The sequence below is a fragment of the Narcine bancroftii genome, unplaced genomic scaffold (assembly GCF_036971445.1).
Source record: "Narcine bancroftii isolate sNarBan1 unplaced genomic scaffold, sNarBan1.hap1 Scaffold_245, whole genome shotgun sequence".
Taxonomy (NCBI): domain Eukaryota; kingdom Metazoa; phylum Chordata; class Chondrichthyes; order Torpediniformes; family Narcinidae; genus Narcine; species Narcine bancroftii.
The window spans coordinates 217,672-240,185 of record NW_027211980.1 but is presented as its reverse complement, the minus strand read 5'-3'; the positions used below and the strand labels follow the sequence as shown (position 1 = coordinate 240,185).

Here is a 22,514-nt window from a genome sequence, read left to right as displayed (position 1 = left end):
TAAGACACAGTATTTGGCGGAGAGCCAACATTTGGAGAAGGATATAACAATGTTGGAAAAGCAATTCCAATGAAATTTGACTGTGGATAAAAATAGTTTTTTGATTCAGTTCAAACTGTTATAATATAATGCAAACATATAAATATGAAAAATTAATACAATGATCCAAATAGCGTTACTATGAGTAAGGAGAAAGAGCGCATAAGGTTTTCGCTCAGCAATTAAAGACTGAACAGGCATCAAGGACAATAAATGCGATGAGATAATAAACCTCAGGAAATGAATGATGAATTTCACTCATTTTCCCAGAATTTATATTCTTTTGATGTAAGTCAGGATGAGGAACGTGTTGAGTCTTTTTTAGGTAGTTTGGAGTTATCGGTTTTGGACGATAAAGATAGGACAGAATTGGAAGTTCTTTTCAATGATTTTGAAATTGAAGAAGCGATATTGAATATCACCTGGAGAAGATGGGTTTACAGGAGGGTTTTATAAAGAATTTTATGAAGTCTTGTCTCCTGTTTTGATGGATGTTCTTAAACAATCTACAGAAGAGCAAAAGCATTTCCAGAATTCTTTTCTAGAGCTAGAATTAGTTATTGCAAAAAAGGAAGAGCCCCATTGAAAGTTGCCTCATATCGAACAATATCTTTATTAAATGTAGATTATAAGATAGTAGCTAATAGACTTGCAAAGTATTTATCACGTTTAATACATGTTGATCCAGCAGGTTTTATTAAGAATAGATTTTCTTCTGAAAATATTGTTCAACTGTGACTTTGATTAATGGATAAAGATATTGTTTGAATCAATCAATGACTAAGCAAGGTGGTCCTTTGTCACCATTGGTGATAGAACTGCTAGCCCAAGCAAAAAGGCAAAATGATAAAATTATTGGGATTAAAATAAATGAAGAGAATATAAGATTCATTTGTTTGCAGATGACGTAGTAATATATTTAACAAATCCTCAGTAATTGTTATGACATCTGCAAACCTGTTTGGTTCAATATGGAGAAATGTCTGGTTATCAGGTTAATCGGGATAAGAGGAACATATTACCAATTACAGAGGAAGATTATCCTGCTTGTAAACAGATTACACAGCTTAGATGGACGAAGAAAATTTAATATTTAGAGGTAATGGTTGATGCGGATTATCAACATTTGTGTAAGCTGAACTATGTTTCTCTATTGATAAAATTAAAGCTGATTTAATTAAATGGAAAAATCTTCCTTTGACATGAATGGCACGTGTGAATTGTGTTGAAGTGAACATTTTTCCTTGTATTCAATATCTTTTTCAATCAATTCCATGTTCGCTTCCAAAGATATTTTTTAAAGAGTTATGCAGCCATCAGAATATTTTTATAGAAAGGTACTTTGGCTAGAGTATTATTGCAAAAATTGACATGGAAATATGCATTAGGGACTACAATGGCCTCATTTTCAGAATTATTTGTTAAATTATTAATTAATTATCAGTTAAAATTTATGAATATGATGTTCAAAATTAATCAACCTCCTCGCCTGGATAAAGTGAAATTAGCACAGATTTCTCATTCTACTATACATCAATGTATATTTAGATGGACTCCTCATCTTTTGCATTATTATAATTTCCCACTATTATGACATTTATGTGATGTTTGGTATAAAAGAAATCTGGCAACAGAAACTGGAGATAAGGTTTCATTTCAAATTCCATGTCAAGTTCATATTCTTCTCGATGAATAATTTTAGTATTTAAAGATTTGCCAAATGAAAGGTATTCAAGTGTTAGCAGATTGTTTTGAAATGGGACAACTCTTTCTTTTGATAGGCTTGGGGAAAAAAATTGTGGTACTGTTAAATTCTTTGCTTGCATATTTTCAAGTACGTGCTCCAGTACTGAAGTATTTTGGGTGGGAATTGAAGATACCTAAGTTAACTAAATTTAAAAAAGTAATTGTAAATGGGGAAAAAAGGGATTTATTTCAGAAATGTATTCTTTGTTGCAAGAGAAAATGGGCAAACTGGATTTAGATAAATAAAATATTAAATGGGAGAAAGATTTATCCTTAGAATTATCCCAAGAAGAATGGACTACTATGTGTGAAGATAGTGTGACTACATTTGGTGAACTATAATTTTCTACTTCAGTTGTATTAAACACCAGAAAAGTTAAAAAAATATGGATTTACTCATTTGGATTTATGCTTCCTGAGATTTTACAGGAGCGCAGTTGAGTCTCCTGTCTGGCTAAGTCATTGGACGCTCCAGTAGCTGTAAAGCATCAGACAGGAATGATGCAGAATTGTGAGGATCACTGGGGTCTCACTTTCTTCTGCAGATGACATTTACTGGGAGTGTTGTTCAAATAGGGCTCAAGGAATTGTAAAAAGACCATTTCCATCCAGTGCACAGCATCTTTCACCACATCCATCATCAAAATCAGGACTGCCAGGCTGGGGAATAGCTTCTTCCCACAGGCTGTGAGATGGATGAAAAGTATCCTGTAAATGGGATAGTTACCCTAAATATTTATATATGTAGTCAACACAAGACTGCTTTATTCAGTCTTTGCAGGCTTCTTTTATTTACCGTGTGTCCCGGGCTCCATGGGAGAGATGGGACATCATTATGAGTTTGCTACTGATCCACGGAACCACAGGTTTAAATTAAGCCCTGTGAGTGTCTCGCACCTTCTGTCAGGAGAATCCACAGATCAACGTGTCGTTCCTTGACACGCAGCACCACGTGCGTGTGGTCCATTAAATAGACAGCTGTCTGTCTTATGCTTTCACGCGCCCACCAAAGAACCATCCCCACTCAGCCCGCTACACAGCTGCTACCCGACCCCCCCCCCCCCACCAGAACTGTCACCAGAAACTAAAGCCCCAGCTGCATCGACCTTAGGTGGACCCCCTCATCATCTGTGCTGGGGGAACTGAAAGGGTGAAGTGGGATCCACATGGGCAGGCTTGCATCTGTCCACACTAAACAGCTGTGAATGCCCCCCAATGTCCAAAGTATACACAACCCCATCCTTCTTCATCACGCGGAAAGGGCTCTCATACGGTCATTGTAATGGCGCTCCTGGGACCTGTCTGTGCACAAAAATATAATCAGTGTCCAGGAGTTTTGGGGGCACATTCTGTTTAGGGGAACCATGCAAGTGGGTAGGAAAAGATTTGCTGATCACAACACCATGTCGAAGCTGCTGAAGGACGTTCAGGTCAGAGTTGGTGTGAAATGAATGTCCCATGAAACTGTAAGGACCGTACCATAAACCATCTCTGCGGACAATGCAGACATCTTCCTTTGGAGCCGTGCACACTCCCAATAGAACCCATGGCAATTCATCGATTATATTGTGTCCGGTGAGTAGGGCCTTCAGTTGCCAATGGAAACGTTCCACAAGGCCGTTGGACTGTGGGTGAATTGTGGTGCGTGGTCTGATGCAATGTGGGTCGGGAAACCAAATCTAGCCATCCAATTAATGATGAATGCTATGGCCCTTGTCTCAGTGTCACTAGATGGAAACGAGATGGCCTCTGGCCAGCGTGTGAAACGTTCTACGACTGTTAGAATGTATCTCATGTTTTGAGATTTTGGCAATGGTCCGAGCAGATCCACATGCACATGTTCCAACCGCGTGTGTACCACCGGGAAAGGTTGAAGAAGTGCCTTAGTGTGCCGTTGAATTTTGGCAGTCTGGCATGAGGTACATGTGCAGACAAATTGCGCGACGCCTCGTGTACTGGTTTTCTGCCAGGGGATTAGCAACAAATTCTCTTCTACGACATGCTTTAGCAGCATCCAATGCACCTACTATGTACCAGAATTTCATGTCCTCTGCCATTATGACACAAGACAAAACTAAGTTTCATCCTTGGTTGATTGGTCTGGAAAGGAGGCAAGTGAAGTCCTAACATCGATTGGGAAACACAGTCAGTGAGAGGTCAGCATGGCTTAGAGTTTAGACAACGTGTTCAGGACTGCTTTTTGCAGCAGTATGTGGAGATGCCCACGAGATGGGGGGCAGTGTTTGATCTGTGGTTAGGGAATGAAATGGGGCAGGTGGCGGAGGTGAGCATTGGGAAGAACTTCAGATCCAGTGATCATGGGTTAATTAGATTTAGCTTAATTATGGAAAGGGATAGGTCATGTCTGAAGTCGAAGGTCTTCGAGTGGGGGAAGGCCAGATTTGAAGAAATGAGAAGAGATTTGCAGAGTTGTGTGGGCTGATCTTTTAGCCGGAAATGATGAAGAGGAAAATTGGAGGGTATTTAAAGGTGAGATTTTGAGAGTACAGGATCATTTTGTTCCATATCGGCTGAAATGTAAGAAGTTCAAGGGAGCTGTGGATTTCTAGAAAAATTATGAATGATTCGGGATAAGAGGGAGTCCCATGCTCAATATAAGAAACAAAAGATTGATGAGATTTATGATCCTTACTTATATTGAAGAAAGAACCTCAAGAGGGAAATTAGAAAGGGAAAAAGAAGGTATGAAGTATCCATAGCTAATAAGGTGAAAGTGAGTCCTTCGGGTTTTTACAGATACGAGAACAGTACAAAGAGGGTTAAGGATAGAGTACGTCCACTGGAAAATGGGAACGGTGGACTATGTGTAAGTGAGAAGCTGTATGAGATGGGGGAGATATTGAACAATTTTTTTTCTTTTCTGTATTCACGAGCAAAAGGGACACTGGACTATGTGAGATAAATGAGGTGAATGGCTTAGTTATGGAAAGGATAGGGATTAGTAAAGAGAGGAATTTGGAGCTTCTCGGGTCAATAGCGTTGGATGTCTCCTGGTCCTGATGGGATTTTCCCCAGGACATTAAGGGAGGTCAGGGAGCAAATAGCCGGGGCTCTGACAGTGATGTTTCAAACATCACTGGAGAAGGGTGTGGTGTCGCGGGATTGGAGGGTTGCAAATGTTGTTCCACTGTTTAAAAAAAGCAGAAGGTGCAGGCCAAATAATTATCGGCCAGTAAGTTTTACTTTGGTGGTGGTAAAAGTTATGGAGGGTATTCTCAGAGATAGTATGTACAAATATCTGGATAGGCAGGGAATGATCAGGGGCATCCAGAATGGGTTTATGAAGAGAAAATCATTTTAATGAATCTTGTTGAATGTTTTGAAGAGGTGACAAGGCAAGTGGCTGAAGGTAGGGCGGCTGACGATATCTATTTGAATTTTAGTAAGGCTTTTGATAAGGTTCCGCATGTAAAGTTAGTTAGGAAGGTTCAGTGACTAGGGATTAATAGATAGTGAGATGGTTCAGAGGTGGCTGTAAAACAGACAGCAGAGAGTCATGGTGGACAACTGTCTGTGAGGATAGAAGCCTGTGACGAGCGGTGTGACTCAGGGATTGGTGCTAGGTCCCCTGATGTTTATCATTTATTTTCATGATTTGAATGAGGGGGTGGTTAACTGGGTAATCAAATAGGCAGACGATACAAAAATAGGGGGACTGGTGGAATGTGAGGAAGGTTTTCTTGGATTACAGGATTTGGTTTGTTTGGAAAAGTGGACTGAAAGATGGCAGATGGAATTTAATGTTGACAAGTATGAGGTGCTGCATTCCAGAAAAAATAATCTTAATATGACATATGCAGTTCAGGGATGGGCATCGAGGAAGGCAGAGGAACAGAGGGATCCTGAGTTATGGTACAGATTTCCTTGAAGGTGGTTTCCCATGTAGACACGGTAGTTAAGAAGGCATGTGACATGCTGGCCTTCATAAATCATAGCATAGACTAGAGTATAGCTGTTTAAGGCATTGGTGAAGCCATGTGCAGAGAAGATTTACAAAAATGTTGCCTAGGGTACAGAGGAAGATGAAGGAGACAGCGACTTTATTCATTGGAATGTGGACAATTGAAGGGGGTTATGATAGAGGTATTTAAAATTATGAAGGGAATAGATAGGCAAGACATGAGTAGACTCTTGCCACTGAGGGCAGGGGAGGCTGGAACAAGAGGGCATGACTTAAGGGTAAGGGGGTAAAACTTCAGGAGAAATGTTAGAGGATGTTTCTTCACTCAGAGAGTGGTGGCAGAATGGAATGATCTTCCAGAAGAGATAGTTGTGGCAGGGTCCTTTCTGTCATTGAAGAGATTGTTGGATGTGTACATGGATATGAGGGGGTTGGAGGATATGGGCAGAGTGTGGGATGGGGCTGGGGAATGGTTAGGGAGTGGAGTGGTTCATGTGAAATGGCATGGACTCGAAAGGCTGATATGGCCTGTTTCCGTGCTGTAAATTGTCATATGGTTATATGTGCCGGGCTCCACGAGACAAGGTGGGACATAATGAAGTGTTTGCTACCGGCAGGTTTAAATTAAGCCCCGTGAGCATCCCACACTCTCCGGCAGGAGTCTCCACAGATCGACGTGCCATTCCTTGGCACACTGCACCAAGTGCAGTCCATTAAATGGTTGAGAACACAGCTGTCTGTCTTATGTTTTCGTGCGCCCACTGAACAACTCTTATTCTGCCTTGTCTCAGTGACGAGAATCCAGTCCAGAGACCTCCATTCCCCTCGTATCCCTGAACTTGTCCAAATTCTTCAATGCTAACATTGAGCTCATATTTCCTCATGCAGCTGGCAGCTTGTTCCATTCTCCCACCACCTTGTGTGGAGAAGTTCCCCCTCATGTTTCAACTAAACTTTTCCTCTTTCATCCTTGGCCCACGTATTAAGGACTTTTCCAAGAGGCGGAGTCTGAAGAAAACAACCTCTATCCTCAAGGACCCTCACCACCCAGGCCAGGCTTTCTTCACCCTGCTATCACCAGGGAAACAGGTCCAGGAGCCTGAAGACGAACACCCAATGGTACAAACACAGCTTCTCCCCCTCTTCCATCAGATTTCTGAATGGACAAGGAACCACAGTCACTCCCTCACTTACTCTTCATTTTGCACAAATAGATTTCTTTTTTAAAAATGTAATTTATAGCAATATTTGCACCTATATTGTTGCAACAAAATGACAAATTTTGTGACATGTTCATCACAATAAATTTTTAATTCTGAACACTGCGCGTACATCAGAAAACAATCATAGCTCAAAAAACAATTTGAAAAGATGAATTAACTATTTCCATGCTCCCTTCCCTTTTATGTCTATTTTTCTAAATCCACTCCATAATCATCTCCACTTAACCCAACCCACATTTCTTCTACTATTTAAAGCACTCAGTAATACACCAAGGCAGTAAAATAAAAATTCAATGCTGGAAATACTCGGCAAGCCATCTACTGGAAAAATAATCGGCTTTAAAACCTTCAGGTTGATAACCTTTCACTGGGATTCAAGAAGATGATCAAACAAACCTGATTCTCTTTTTGAGAAAAAGAAGAGGAGAGATAACAAACTGAATAAGTGGGATGAAAAGCCCAAGCAGCAGAATTGGCTGCTGGATGAGTGAAGTCGACTCGTTGATCAACACATCTGTCTGGATGGAGGGATAAAGGATAAACAAGACAAACATGATGCCGTCACTGTGAGGTTCAATACGACAGCTGAAGAGAATCTGAAATGAAGGAATGGAGAAAATACTTGTTTTTGGATCAATGTGACAAAATTTGACCTGACAAAAGAAAACAAAATTCCTTTGCTCTGCCAGAACTCTCTAGATCAAGGGACACAATAAAATAATCCAAAAGCCAACGATATGAAATTGAACAGCGAAGTTATAGAAATTGGTAGCAAGAGATAAAACACAGTTACATAATTCCATGAAAGTGGTGTCACAGGAAGACAGGGTTCTAAAGACAGCTTTTGTCATCTTGGCCTTCATTAATTAAAATGTTAAAAATAGGAGTTGGGAACTTATGGTGAGGTTGTATAAGATGTTGGTGAGGCCAAATTTGGAGTATTGTGTGCAGTTCTGGTCACCTAGCTACAGGAAGGGTATTAGTAAGATTGATAGAGTGCAGAGAAGATTTACTTGGACGCTGCCAGGTCTTCAGGAGTTGAGCTGCAGGGAAAGGTTGAACAGGTTGGGGCTTTATTCCTTGGAGAGTCGAAAACTGAGTAAGAGATTGCTTAAAGTGTTATATGAATGGGAAAAAAGGCTGAGAAAGACTGCAGTGGAGCCAATGGTGAAGGAAAGATTTTGCTTGAGATAAATTGTCATTGGCCCATTTCCTCTCGAGTTATGAAACCACGCACAGAACAAGTCAATGTCATACGATTAAAACAGTGGTTTTCAAACTTTTTTTCCCAATCACATAGCTCATTAAGTAATTCCTTACTAACAGAGCACTTCTGGCAAAGGGATTAAGTGGAATATGATCCAGGGGGGTGGGGGTGTGGAGGAGGAGTTTGAAAATCACTGCTCTAGATGAAAAGATTTCTCCATCTCCATTTTAAGCAGACATCCTTTTATTCTGAGGTTGTGCCCACTGATCCTAAACTCTCCCACTACTGGCAAAATCCTCTCTATCCAGCCCTTTCACTATTCATCAGATTTCAATGAGGTCCTGCCTCATCCTTATAAACTCGGGCGAGTACGGGCCCAGAGCCTTCAAATGCTCCTCAAACATTATTTCTCTCATCCCCAGGGTCATTCTTGTAAACCACCTCTGGACCATCACATCCTCTCTTAGAAATGGGGCCTAAAATTGCTCACAACCCTTACGAGAGCAGGACAACCAGAAGGTGGTCACGGGAGGGAAGACAGCTGTAGGTCTGCCTAGAGTCCATGGATTGGATGGTGTTCAAGGAGTCAGCTGAGGTGGGGGGGGGCGGGGGTCTCGTGGCAAGATGGCGTAGGAAAAAGAAGTTCGAAGACACCTCTCCCTGACTGAACTGTTCAATACTCGAACTGTTATGTCTTGTTTGACTTTATCAATGTTTTGAACAATAATTTTCTACTGTAGAATTCTGGAAATGAAGAAAGAAAAAAAACAGTGTTGGGCACGATCAGTTGCCCCAATTATCACAGAGACAAAGACTGAGGGGAACGATAGGCTTTATTACACACAAGACTGCAGGCCCGCGTCCAAGTGAGGGAAGTGAAGGCCTGGATCACAGGGGAGGAGTCCAGGGAGGATCCAGGAGAGCTTGTAATCGGTGGGGGGGGGGGGGGGGGTGGTGCCAGCCCGTGCCTGTACTGGTCAGTACATACAATACCATTTCATTACAAGTAACTTCGAAAAAACCTAGGTTGTCAACCTGTGAAAAGTGCAGAAGAAGCAAGGACGACCTTCCAGAAGGAACCTCAGGACAAGTTAGACATGGATCTGAATCCTCAACATGCAAGTCGGGAGCAGCTGGAAGAAATGTCTGCAACCTCTGCCATCCGGAGATGAAAGATGGTGCCAAGACTTTTGGCCAGGCCAGGAGGAGCGCAAGTAAGGAATTCGACATGAGCCGGGCTTGACTAAGGAGAGTGGGGGGTGAATGCCCGAATGCGAGCTCTAGATACCGGGAAGGGGACTGCCTGTTTGCAGCGGAGCATCTGGAGATGTTCTCACTTGCAGGAAATTCTGGATCCGATCTACAGTCCGGCTGCCAGGTATGATGTGGAAGAGAAGAGGTGGAGGAGGACAACTTAGAGGTTCAAGAAGAAGAAGAGCAAGAATTACTACTTGCTGCAGTTGGACTCAATGAAGGGAGGCCTAAGGCTTGAAGAACATCTCCTTCTCCAATGAAAGCTGTTGTTTCACCAGATACCTTCCCCAGACTTCAAGGCCCCTCTACAGAACTGATCCATCAAAATGAAAATATGATGTCTTCTGTGAACTAAGGTTTTGAAACTTTTAATGATCAATTTGCTGGTATGAAGGAAAAAAATGGCTGGTATGTGTGAAGAAATTACATCTATTGAAGTTGATATTAATAAGAGTTTAACAGCAGTGGACACTGGACAAGATCAATTTAAGAGGATAGAAGAAGTTTTTAATGACTGTAAGGACCGTGTGGACCATTATGCAGAGAGAATGGATCATATTGAGGATTTATTTACAGGCTGGGATGTCCAGAAGAGAGATTTGTTACAAAACATTGATTTGTTGGAAAATCAAAGTTGTCATAATAATATTAAGATAGTTGGTCTGCTGGAAGATATTGAAGATTCAGATCCTGTAAAATTATTTTTGGAAATGGATTCCAGAGATGTTGGGAGTTGAGTTTTTTTAGATCGGGCTTAGAGGGCATTAAGGAGAAAATCTTTTCCGGGTCAAATGCCAAGAGCGGTTCTTTTAAGATGTTTGCGATATCAGGATAGAGAAATGATTTTGCGGCTTGCGGTTCAGAAAGCTCGCCTTGATCAAAGCCCTATGATGGTTCAAGGCAATAGGGTTTTATTTTATGCTGATTTAAGTCAGGAGATTATTAAGTGACGGAAAGAGATTAATCTGGCCAAAGCAGTTCTGTGGAAGAAAGGGTATAAGTTTACTTTACTTTATAGGCCAGATCTGTCTCAATGTTTTGAGAGTCCTTATGGTGCATTAACTTTTGTGAATTCCTTCCCAGATTTGAAGGAATCAATGGGGAAAATATCAGAGGATAAAATTGGGATGGGTATGGGGAAAAGAAGTTGGAATCAGAATTGGTGAGTGATGTTGAAGATGAAGCTCAAGCTCAATGTGGGTGTTATCACTGGGATGACTGATGGGTTTTAATGTTCGGTGGTGGGGTGGTGGTTGACTCGACTACTTCTAAAGTCATCTGCCACTTGTGGTATTAGCTGCACCTGGTCCACAGAGGGGGATCCGACTCTTATACTCGTAGGTTTTTTTACAGGATTTTCTTCTTTGAAAAGAAGGGTTTGGGTTTTTTTATAGATAGATAATTGTAATTGCTGTGTTAAGTGTCAATCTCAGGAGGAAATTAAGTTTTGGCTCATTTCAATTTTGTGATCTTTAATGTTAAAGGACAATAATCCGATTGAAAGAAAGTGAATATTGGCATATATAAAGAAAATGACGGTTGATCTTGCTTTTTTGCAAGAAACTCATTTGTCTGAGAAAGAACATATGAAATTGAAAAGAGATTGGGTCGGACATGTTTTTCATCTCCATTTAATTCGAAAGCTCGAGGTGTTGCTACTTTGGTTCATAAGAAGATACCGTTTCAGTTGGAATCATTCTCTGCCAAATCATTTTCTTGAAGACAATCAAGATAACTAACCTGTTCATGGAGCACTATGCCTGGACACAGATTCACAAACTCACCTGGCAAGGTCAGCATACAGCCATTGACAAGCTCTACCACTAAACATCCATGATCTGCCTTAACAGCAGTAGGCAGTCGAAGGAGAACCATGGCCAAACGTTTGCTTCATGTAGATGCATCGGCAACTGCTTTCAATTGTCAATGAAAATGCTCAAAGAAGCTGTTGGCCCTGAAATGCTTAGCAATAATTCAGGTCGTGCCCAGAGGATCAATGAGAGTTCGGACCAATGCTGACTCGAACTGAAACCTTTGATCTGTTGTAATAGTGCCCAGAACATCTAAAGATGGAATCCAATGATCCACAAAAGCCCAAGCAATTGTCTCTGCAGAGATGCCGATGTTAGGAATTTCATCCTTCCACCTGGTCGTCCAGTCCTAACCCGTGAGCAGATAAGTACATTGTCGAGATGGCGGAAGTGGACCTTCCAAGCACAAGGTGCACGTGCTGGAAATGGGAATCCAAAACAACAAAATCCCCCAGGTTGAATTTCATGTGCCTGGAGACTTTAGGGCGTTGAACCAGCAAGCGAGTCCTTGCCCATAATCCAACATTCTGTTCAACATGAAACCAGATAAAATCTTCCTTAACCAGTTTGATTGATGCTCTTCGACCAGGAAGAGATAGATTGTGAAGAGAAAATCTCCTGCCTCATACCTGCCACACAAACGGCAGAGTCCTTCCTGTTGGGGGAAAAAAAATCACAGGCCAACTTTTCACCCGATTCATCCAGGGTCACATCTTGAAGATGGAGACCAGAGTTGATCTGGTTTCACCTGATGAAATCAGCATCAGTGTGCCGTGCATGAGCCATGGCACTAAAATCGATGGCAATTGTTGGATGTAATGTCGCGCCTGGATAGGGCACCAGCCACAGCATTCGCTTTTCCTCAGATATGCTGTGTGTCCGATGAAAATTGTAGGATGAACTCCAAGTGCCAAATCTCTCTGCGCAAATAGAGATGTGTGCTTCTACTTTCAGTATGCAGAAGAGGCTGGTGGTCTGTACAAATTGTGTAAGAATGACCTTCCAATAAAAAGCTGAAATACTGAATTGGAAATTTGGATTCATGAGAGAATTACAAATAAATTTGTTTCAAAATTGTATCTAATATTTCAAGAGGAAACTCCAAACCCAGACTTGAATAAATCAAAAGAAAGATGGGAATTGCATTTGGGAACTGAAATTGACCCTTTTTGCTTGTCTGACATTTGTTGAGACAGTAATTAATGTTTTTAATAGATTAGTTAATTACAAATTTATTCCTCAATTATATTTAATGCCATATCAATTAATTTATTGCAATTTTTTCAAATTTATGTCTTAGATGTGGCACAGAAATTGGTACGTTTATACATTCTTTCTGGTCATGTCTCAAGGTGACATCATTTTGGAAAGATGTGGGCAAGTTTTTGGAACAAATTATAATAATGTTTACCATCAACACCTGAGCATTTACTTTTGGGAAATGTATATGATTTGGAAGCCTAATTCAATTTCTCAAAGAAAAATTAATTATTTTTATAAGTTGCATTGACAGTGGCCAGGAGATGTATAGCAATTCCATGGAAATCTGAATCCCATCTTAAAATTGATTGTGGGGAGGAAATGCAAAATTGTATTCCCTTAGCAAAGGTGACGTATAATATTAACTGGGTATGATACATTATTCAAAATATGGAAACCATATATAGATATGGGTTTGGATATCTAATGTATTTACTTCTCCACCCCACCACCACTTTTCATTAATCTTAATGGTTGAACCTTATCATGTTGGTTTAATTCTAATATTTTATAAATATCCTGCCTTTCCTTTTGGGAGGGAATAGTTATCACAGGAGCTTTGAACCTAGATCTGTTTTTTTTTTCATTATACTTTTCTTCTCTTCTCACTTTTATGGACAGTACAACCATTTATTTGTTATTCTATTTTGATCAATGTATCATTTGGATACGATTCTGGTATTATATTGTACTGTATACAAAACTATAAATTTAAAAAAAAACTGAAATGTTTCACTGCGCGATAGATAGCTAAGAGTTCTTGCCCAAATGTACTATACTTTGCCTGAGCCGGTGACCGCTTGGCTGAAAAAAAACACCGGAGGTTCCAATTTCCCACAGACTCGTTGTTCGAACACTGCTCCCACAGCACTGACAGATGCATCTGTGGTAAGAGAGCAAGATCTTGGGCATTTGATGTACAACCTTAGTGACATTTGTCAGAACAGTGTTCACATCATGGAAAGCATAAATAGGATGGTCTCCCAAAGATAATGTCTTTTTGAAGCAGAGATCAGATCCTTTGAGTCGTTCAGCAAGAGGTGTAGTGGCATTCAGCAGGAAACAGCAATAAAAATTCCTCATACCTCAAAACCATCACAACTGGCCAAACGTAACAGAGGGAGGAAATTCTCAAATTTCACGCACTTTCCATTCATCAGGCAAAATACCATGTTGCATAACTCTAGCTCCCAAACATACAAGATCAGAAACACCAGAAACATTTTCCAGGGATTGATCACGGTACCACATTCCTCAAGCCTTAGAAACAATGAGATAAGGTGGCTCTTGTGCTCCACTTCATCCACACTTACAACCAGAATCTCCTCAATCAACACAAGCACCAAACAAACCCATGGACAGTGAGTTCGTGGTCCATGAACCACTGGAATTTCTGAGCTGCATTCCATAGACCGAATGGTTTTCTCAGAAACACAAACATGCCGAACGGGAGCATCTTTGTCTTTGTGACATCCAAAGACTCAAATGGAATCTAATAGTAAGCACGTTCTAGATCTATTTTGGCAAATGCAGATTTGCCATGGAGGTTTGCTGAGAAGTCTTGTAAATTTGGAATATTGTATCAGTCAGGCATGGTGGAATTGTTCAGGGGACGATCATCTCTGCAAGGCTGCCAATCTCTAGTTTGTTCAGAACCACATACAATCGTGAAGCCCAGCAGCTGTCAGATCTGTGGGCTAGGCACAATTCTTGCCATTCCAATTTTGAGATTTTAAGATAATCCGGGGTATTATAAGCCTGCGTCTCATAGACCCTGCCTTTATATGGTGGCTTATTGCATGTCTGCACACCATTATGATGGGGACACGAGGCGAGGAAAAGACTTGAGGAAGGCTTGGAAAGGGCAGGAGCCAGGTTGAAGGCTTGTCAGGCAGCAGATGGCATTGGAAGGACAATAAATGTAGCTCACTTGCATTCAAGAGCTGCAGTCCACACAACGGCATTTTGTCAAATACATCACTGAAAAATGTGACAAGAAATTCTCTCCCAAAGTGGAACTGGCCACATTTACAACAGAAAACCCACCCAAAACGATGTGAAGCTGAAATGAAATGCGAGTGACCTCTGGGCATATTTGAATAAGAGAATCATTTGTAGCTGAATGAACACATGACATATTAGCAAATCTATGTTCCTCAGGTGTTGGAGGGACAGGCACCGCTCCAGAGTCACAGATAGTTTTGGAGTTTTACACAGAGATGCCAAACTAATAACCTATTCTAACAACTGCCTGAATTGTTCCATTTTTCTCCGTTGCCTTCAATAATCTCTCCCAAATGAGAACAAGATCACAGACAAAGGAACAGAACCAGGCCACCAGGCCCATCGAATCTGCTCCGTAAACTGACACAAAACTATTTCTTGTTTTAATACTCAGTGATCTGGCTTCCACTACTGTATGTAGCAGCGGTTCCACAGATCCACGAATTTCTGGCGAAACAAGTTCTTCCTAATCTCTGTTTTAAAGGATAACCTCTAATTTTCTTGTCCTCGATTCACCCACCAAGGGAACCATCTTACCCGCATCCACCCTATCTAAACCTTTCAATGCACAAAATCCCTCCATGAGATTTCTTCTTTAACTTCCTCTACTCCAATGAATACAACCCAAGAGCTGTCGAACACTCCTTGTACGTTATCCTTTGCATTTTGGGAATCATCCTAGTCATTCTCCTCTGCACCCTCTCCAACAACATCACATCCTTTCTCAGATAGGGGGCCCAAAACTACACACACTACTCGAAATGAGGTCTCACCAGTGCCCCATAGAGCCTCATCAACACCTCTTTACTCTTGTACACTATTTCTCTTGAAATGAATGCCAACATAGCATTCGCTTTCTTCATGACCAATTTCACCTGGTCATTAACTTTTAGGTTTCCTTGCACAAGGACACCCAGGTCCCTTTGCACATCCAAGGTCTGAATTTTCATCCCATCCAAACAGTATGCTTCCTGTTTATTTTCACTGCCAAAATGTACAACAGTAAATTTCTTGGTGTTAAATCTTATCTGCCATCATTTTGCCCAGTTTCCTAATCTGTTTATATTCTTCTGCAACTTTACGGTTTCTACACTTCCTACTCTGTCCCCTATCTTGGTGACCTCCACAAATTTGGCCACAAAACCATTTAAACCACAATCCAAATCATTAATTTCTTTTTCCTTGGAATATATCTATCCTGCATTCCTTTTATCACTGCCACATGCCATTCCAGAATCGATCATTACTGAACATGAACATGTTTATTGTGATAAACATCTTCTAATAAATATTCTGGGTTTAAATTTTTTAAATCATGTTGTGGTTCCTTTTCATCACCTCTTTGGAAGCTGAATTCACAAAATTTTCCAAATATTTTTTCAGCAATAATTCTGTGGTACAGAGGATTACTCATCTTTCCTAAAGGTTAAAAGTTGCATTTTGATTTTGTTGTCTCAACTGAACATTGTACAAGGTGAAGGCTGATTAAAATGGATTCAGTAATGATGGCCTTCAAACTTTGCATTTTTGCTGTGGCTTGAATGACAAACTGGTGTTTCTCCAGGGAATTAACTCATGGAAACGTTCTAAATACATGAATTGGAGATAGACCTCTGTGAAAAGTATATTGCCCATCGGCAACAATCCTTGAAAAGAGATGAATCATCACCCAACAGAGCAGCCCAGGAATAGGCCATTTGGTGAACAATGTCTGTGGTGACCATGATGCTCATTGAAATTAATCCCATGTGTCAGCACATGGTCCATACACATCATCCATTCCCTCTTGTTCATGTGCCCAACTACATGCCTCTTAAATCGTGGTGATTTCACCACTATCCTGGCCATGTGGGCCAGACCCCCACCGCATTGTGCAAAACCCTGCCTTACTTGTCTCCTTTTCCCCTCTCATGTTCAATATAGGGATCGTAGTATTTTTACATCTCCCTCGGGGGCCGGGAAAAAAGAAATCTATCTTCTTCAGGACTACAATAATTGGATAAATTTCAACCAGGTCATCTCTCAGCCTCCAATGCTCCAAAGAAAAGTATCCAAATTTGTCCAACTTCTCCTCAGACCCAATGCTCTATCCCAAGCAAACCCCAGATGAATTCCTTTTGTCATGCAGCAACTTCTTCTTTCTTTGGCTTGGCTTCGCGGACGAAGATTTATGGAGGGGGTAAAAGTCCAGGTCAGCTGCAGGCTCGTTTGTGGCTGACAAATCCGATGCAGGACAACCAGACACGGTTGCAGCGGCTGAAGGGGAAAATTGGTTGGTTGGGGTTGGGTGTTGGGTTTTTCCTCCTTTGCCTTTTGTCAGTGAGGTGGGCTCTGCAGTCTTCTTCAAAGGAGGTTGCTGCCCGCCAAACTGTGAGGCGCCAAGATGCACGGTTTGAGGCGATATCAGCCCACTGGCGGTGGTCAATGTGGCAGGCACCAAGAGATTTCTTTAGGCAGTCCTTGTACCTTTTCTTTGGTGCATCTCTGTCACAGTGGCCAGTGGAGAGCTCGCCATATAACACGATCTTGGGAAGGCGATGGTCCTCCATTCTGGAGACGCGACCCATCCAGCGCAGCTGGATCTTCAGCAGCGTGGACTCGATGCTGTCGACCTCTGCCATCATGAGTACTTCGACGTTAGGGATGAAAGCGCTCCAATGGATGTTGAGGATTGTGCGGAGACAACGCTGGTGGAAGCGTTCTAGGAGCCGTAGGTGATGCCGGTAGAGGACCCATGATTCGGAGCCGAACAGGAGTGTGGGTATGACAACGGCTCTGTATACGCTTATCTTTGTGAGGTTTTTCAGTTGGTTGTTTTTCCAGACTCTTTTGTGTAGTCTTCCAAAGGCGCTATTTGCCTTGGCGAGTCTGTTGTCTATCTCATTGTCGATCCTTGCATCTGATGAAATGGTGCAGCCGAGATAGGTAAACTGGTTGACCGTTTTGAGTTTTGTGTGCCCGATGGGGATGTGGGGGGGCTGGTAGTCATGGTGGGGAGCTGGCTGATGGAGGACCTCAGTTTTCTTTAGGCTGACTTCCAGGCCAAACATTTTGGCAGTTTCCGCAAAGCAGGACGTCAAGCGCTGAAGAGCTGGCTCTGAATGGGCAACTAAAGCGGCATCGTCTGCAAAGAGTAGTTCACGGACAAGTTTCTCTTGTGACTTGGTGTGAGCTTGCAGGCGCCTCAGATTGAAGAGACTGCCATCCGTGCGGTACCGGATGTAAACAGCGTCTTCATTGTTGAGGTCTTTCATTGCTTGATTCAGCATCATGCTGAAGAAGATTGAAAAGAGGGTTGGTGCGAGAACACAGCCTTGCTTCACGCCATTGTTAATGGAGAAGGGTTCAGAGAGCTCATTGCTGTATCTGACCCGACCTTGTTGGTTTTCGTGCAGTTGGATAATCATGTTGAGGAACTTTGGGGGACATCCGTTGCGCTCTAGTATTTGCCAAAGCCCTTTCCTGCTCACGGTGTCGAAGGCTTTGGTGAGGTCAACAAAGGTGATGTAGAGTCCTTTGTTTTGTTCTCTGCACTTTTCTTGGAGCTGTCTGAGGGCAAAGACCATGTCAGTAGTTCCTCTGTTTGTGCGAAAGCCGCACTGTGATTCTGGGAGAATATTCTCGGCGACACTAGGTATTATTCTATTTAGTAGAATCCTAGCGAAGATTTTGCCTGCAATGGAGAGCAACGTGATTCCCCTGTAGTTTGAGCAGTCTGATTTCTCGCCTTTGTTTTTGTACAGGGTGATGATGGTGGCATCACGAAGATCCTGAGGCAGTTTTCCTTGGTCCCAACAAAGCTTGAAAAACTCATGCAGTTTGGCATGCAGAGTTTTGCCGCCAGCCTTCCAGACCTCTGGGGGGATTCCATCCATACCTGCTGCTTTGCCACTTTTCAGTTGTTCGATTGCCTTATATGTCTTATCCAGGGTGAGGACCTCTTCCAGCTCTAGCCTTAGGGGCTGTTGAGGGAGCTGGAGCAGGGCGGAATCTTGGACTGAGCGGTTGGCACTGAAAAGAGATTGGAAGTGTTCTGACCATCGGTTGAGGATGGAGATCTTGTCGCTGAGGAGGACTTTGCCGTCTGAGCTGCAGCAACTAGAATTGCAGAAAACATTCAAAATGTGGCGTAATCACATTTAATACTTAATGCCCTGCTCAATGAAGAATACTTTCTTTAACACCCTACACTTGTGTTGCCACTTTCAAGGAGCTCACGCTTGTACCCCAAGATCCCTCTTTGCAACAGTATGACAAGTCCTCTCGAAGAGCAAGGCACTTGTCCAGATTAAACTCCATCTGCCATTTCTCTGCCCACATTTAAAAGTTATCGGTTTGGAATGGAGAATACGAGGGGAAGTGGGCGAATCAGCAGGAGAGAGAGTGAAACCTGTGGAGGGGGGAGGTGGTGGACAGGTTACATGATTTTGGAAAATTCCATATGCATACTATCGAGTCACAAATGCAATAAGAGATGGTTCCTCTGGATTTGATCTAACCCTGACAATGGAGGAGGCAGAAGACAAAGGTCAGTGTGGGAATGGAATGGAACTTAAAACAGCTTGTGACCATGAGCCAAGATGGCCATTGTGATCAAATTGGAGGTGCTCAGCCAATCTGTCATTTACTCTGCATTGGGTTTCCTGCCACAGAGAGAACAGACATGGTTGGAGGAGGTGATTTTGAAACTTTACCCTGCATGAGAATCCCTCGATGGTGGTAAATGATGTAGATTGCAGGAGAAAATGACCGAGGAGGGGGAGGAATTAGGAGTCTGTAATTAGTTGAAAGATCCTACTGCAAGATTCATCAACAACGAGTAGTAAAGTAGCTTCAGTCTATTCTCCCTCTCAGAAAGATTTAGTTAATAAACAAAACAATCTTTCAGCACAGCCAGGGGCAAAAGGTCTCTTAATTTATTCTTACAATCAACAGACTTTGAAATTACCCACCGTAAATGCCTCAAAATTCAATTCACTTCTGGTGGAAGTATAAGAGCCAGTGGATTGCTTAATCAGATTAGCCTTATTCTGAGTTTCCATTTTGACTTTCACACCATCAAATGCAAGCCCCAGTTTTGTTCCCCAACTATTTTCTATCCTTACCCTCTTTGCAGCCTCATCTACCTGAAATTGGAACAAACAACAGCTAATTTTGCCATGTATAAATCAAAATAATTTACCCACAGTTTCACATCACTGTAGCCACTGAGGGATAACTTGTGCCCATCAGGAAACTGCACCACCCACTACAGGGTGCTATTTACCTTGGTGTTAATGACTCTTTTCCAGTGTTACTTTCAGACATAATGACATATTCAACATGCACAATATTTATTTTCTTACTGACCAGAACTATAAAGCATTGTGTAAAAAGGTAAAAAATTCAAGTCAACCAGGAGATACAAATTTCTGACTGCAATGTTGCTGTCCAAATTTGCTACATTATTGAAGTCTCACAGTGTTTACAACAGATATTCAAATCAAGCAATAACAGAAATAACAGAATATTACAGCCCAGTACAAGCCCTTTGGCCCACGATGTTTTGTTGATCTTGATATTATTAACAAAAAAAAACCCTGTAGCAGCTACTGCGGTAGATGCTACTAAATAAAGGAAAACACATACAAAGGTAGTCAACTCAAGAGTGGTTTATTGCAGACATACAGACCTTTTATTCCCTGCCTCTCAAAGAGAACATTAGTGAACACCTGGTCCAGAGGACCAGCAGGTTAAAGCTACCAGCCATTTGTTCCCCGTGCCTTTAGGCAGGGGCTTCATCTGATCCACTCACTGTAGTTTGGTGCCCAGCACTGTTAGCCTGTGACGTGTCAGGTAAGTCTGTGAACTGACGGTGGCATTGCGTCCGCTACAACCCTGTTTTTCTTTCACCCATGTAAACCTGTCTTAGAGTCTCTTAAATGCACCTTACGCGATATTGTAATGGATAAATATATTTGGAGAATTTGGTAATATTTGGGATTTTGGTAAGATTTAGAGTAGGTTACATACATACACAAACATACATTATAAAACATTTTATTTGAAAGACTGAAGAAATATTGAAGATCTCTGGAGAAAGTTATTCACATTCACAAGTTGGTGTTAGTCGAACTGATGTCATAAAATGAATGACCATTGTTTGGAAATGGAGCCAGGATGGCTACAAGTACTTTTCTGCAGGGTGCTTAGAGGAAAGTCACACGTGGGTTTTGTTTATCTAACAACAGCTTGAGCAGAAGAAAGAACTCCTGTTGTTTGGAATAAGAGGAATAGAACTATGTAGTAGCTTGCAAAAATAAGTTACCATCTGGAAAATCCTGATGGGGCAAGTTTCATCATCCAGATATTGAGATGACTAATGAAGGTACCTCAGTTGTGGAAATCCTGGAACAACAAATCTTTAAAAACCCTACAAGAACCTTCTGAGCGGGAAACATTTACCTTTTGAGCACCAAAACCTGGTGAAATTTAGAAACGTTCAATTCTGTGCACAGCAGAAGAATTGCCTGCATCCAGATAACTTGGAAGAAGGAGAAGTGAGATTGAACAATATCTGCTTGGATAATGACATTGGGAATGTTCAAAGTAGGAAATGGGTTCTACCAGCAGGAGTTTCTATTTGACAAAAAATATTGATAGGTGGCTGGCAACATACGTTTCTTAAAAATTAATACTCTACCCTCTCCCTCCCTAAACCACATTCAGCCCCATGACATCTTTCTACGTTGCATTACTGGGACCACCAAGGACCTGACCCATTTCCCATCTCTCCTTACAATGCCAATATGGCAGCTGCCATTAAGAACTGACACATCATATGCAAGATGAACATCATCATGACATCCTGCTTAAAAAGAAGGGTCAACAAACCTTCCTAATTTTGTCACTACATTTTTATTTCGATTCTCATGGGGCATGAGCAAAAAATGTCCCATCCATTGGCTCACCAAATTATGAGTAAAATCATGATCCCTGTTCAAGAAAACCCATAACCTTCAATGGTACACAGATAATCTAGGAAGAATTTTGTAATAAAGTTGAATGAAACATTGAAAGAATTTCCCGCTTATAAACACTGAGATTGTAGCATGCCAAGAGACCAGGTGAGCAAAAAGAGGCCAAATCTCTGCAACACTCGGATAGTCCAAGATGGCACGGACTCCCCTTCACTGCCAAGAAGGAGCCCGCACCTAGCACCATGTATGGGCTGAGGAGCCCTACACTTCCACGTAGAGGCAGACAGCTGGAGAGTGACGCCATGACACAATGATGTAAAGCTGGAAGTCAGGGAGTACGTCACCAGAAGTGGGTGGGCCAGCGAGCACACATGGGGAATTTAAAACAGTAAAGCCAGTCTTTGGTTTACTCTCACCTTGGGTGGATGTCTCTTTATTTGGTAGCGCTGCCACAGCGGATGCAACTTGCTGCAACCAAACAGGTCTGCATGATACACTAACCTAAATAGAAAACATGTCCAGAAATCCCAGAGATCATAAATTCAAAAGGATTGGTGAAATCTTTACCCTGTATTTTTAACACCAAAGTACCTATATTTTTAAGCTATTCGGACAGGTAACTGAGAAACATTACATTTTAAACACATGGTATGCCAGGATCAGAAGGATTGGAGCATTATTGTTCAAAAGACACAACTTTTAAAATAATATCATCTAACTTTATGAAGAATGTGATACTACAACAGGAACAACGGATGGAATCAGACACATTCTATGAACATTTGGAAGCAAAAAAAAATGGATTGGTTTTCCATCCCTTCCTAAGCGACCCAATGACCCCAAGTCCTTCCCGACTTGCGACCGCAATGGAACTCAAAAGTTCAGTCAGATACCACAATGGACGCAAGTCGGAGTTTTGCCCCCGTGCGAGGAACCCTGAAGTCTTAGAGCCTATTTTTAAAATCAAATGATTTTCAAAGGTGAACAGAGACACAGGACACGTAAAACCCAAAATGTGCGGATTGACTTTGTGATTCAGTTTCTCAGGGTCCATCGGCTGGGGGAAGCCATCTTAATTTCAGTGCGCAT

General features: G+C 41.8%; 1 long non-coding RNA gene across 1 annotated transcript in view; it reads right to left on the bottom strand.

Annotated features, from left to right (window-relative positions):
* Positions 1–22,514, bottom strand: part of LOC138750734 (uncharacterized) — a 43,429-nt gene that overhangs the window by 20,030 nt on the left and 885 nt on the right. The gene's annotated exons all lie outside the window — the stretch shown is intronic.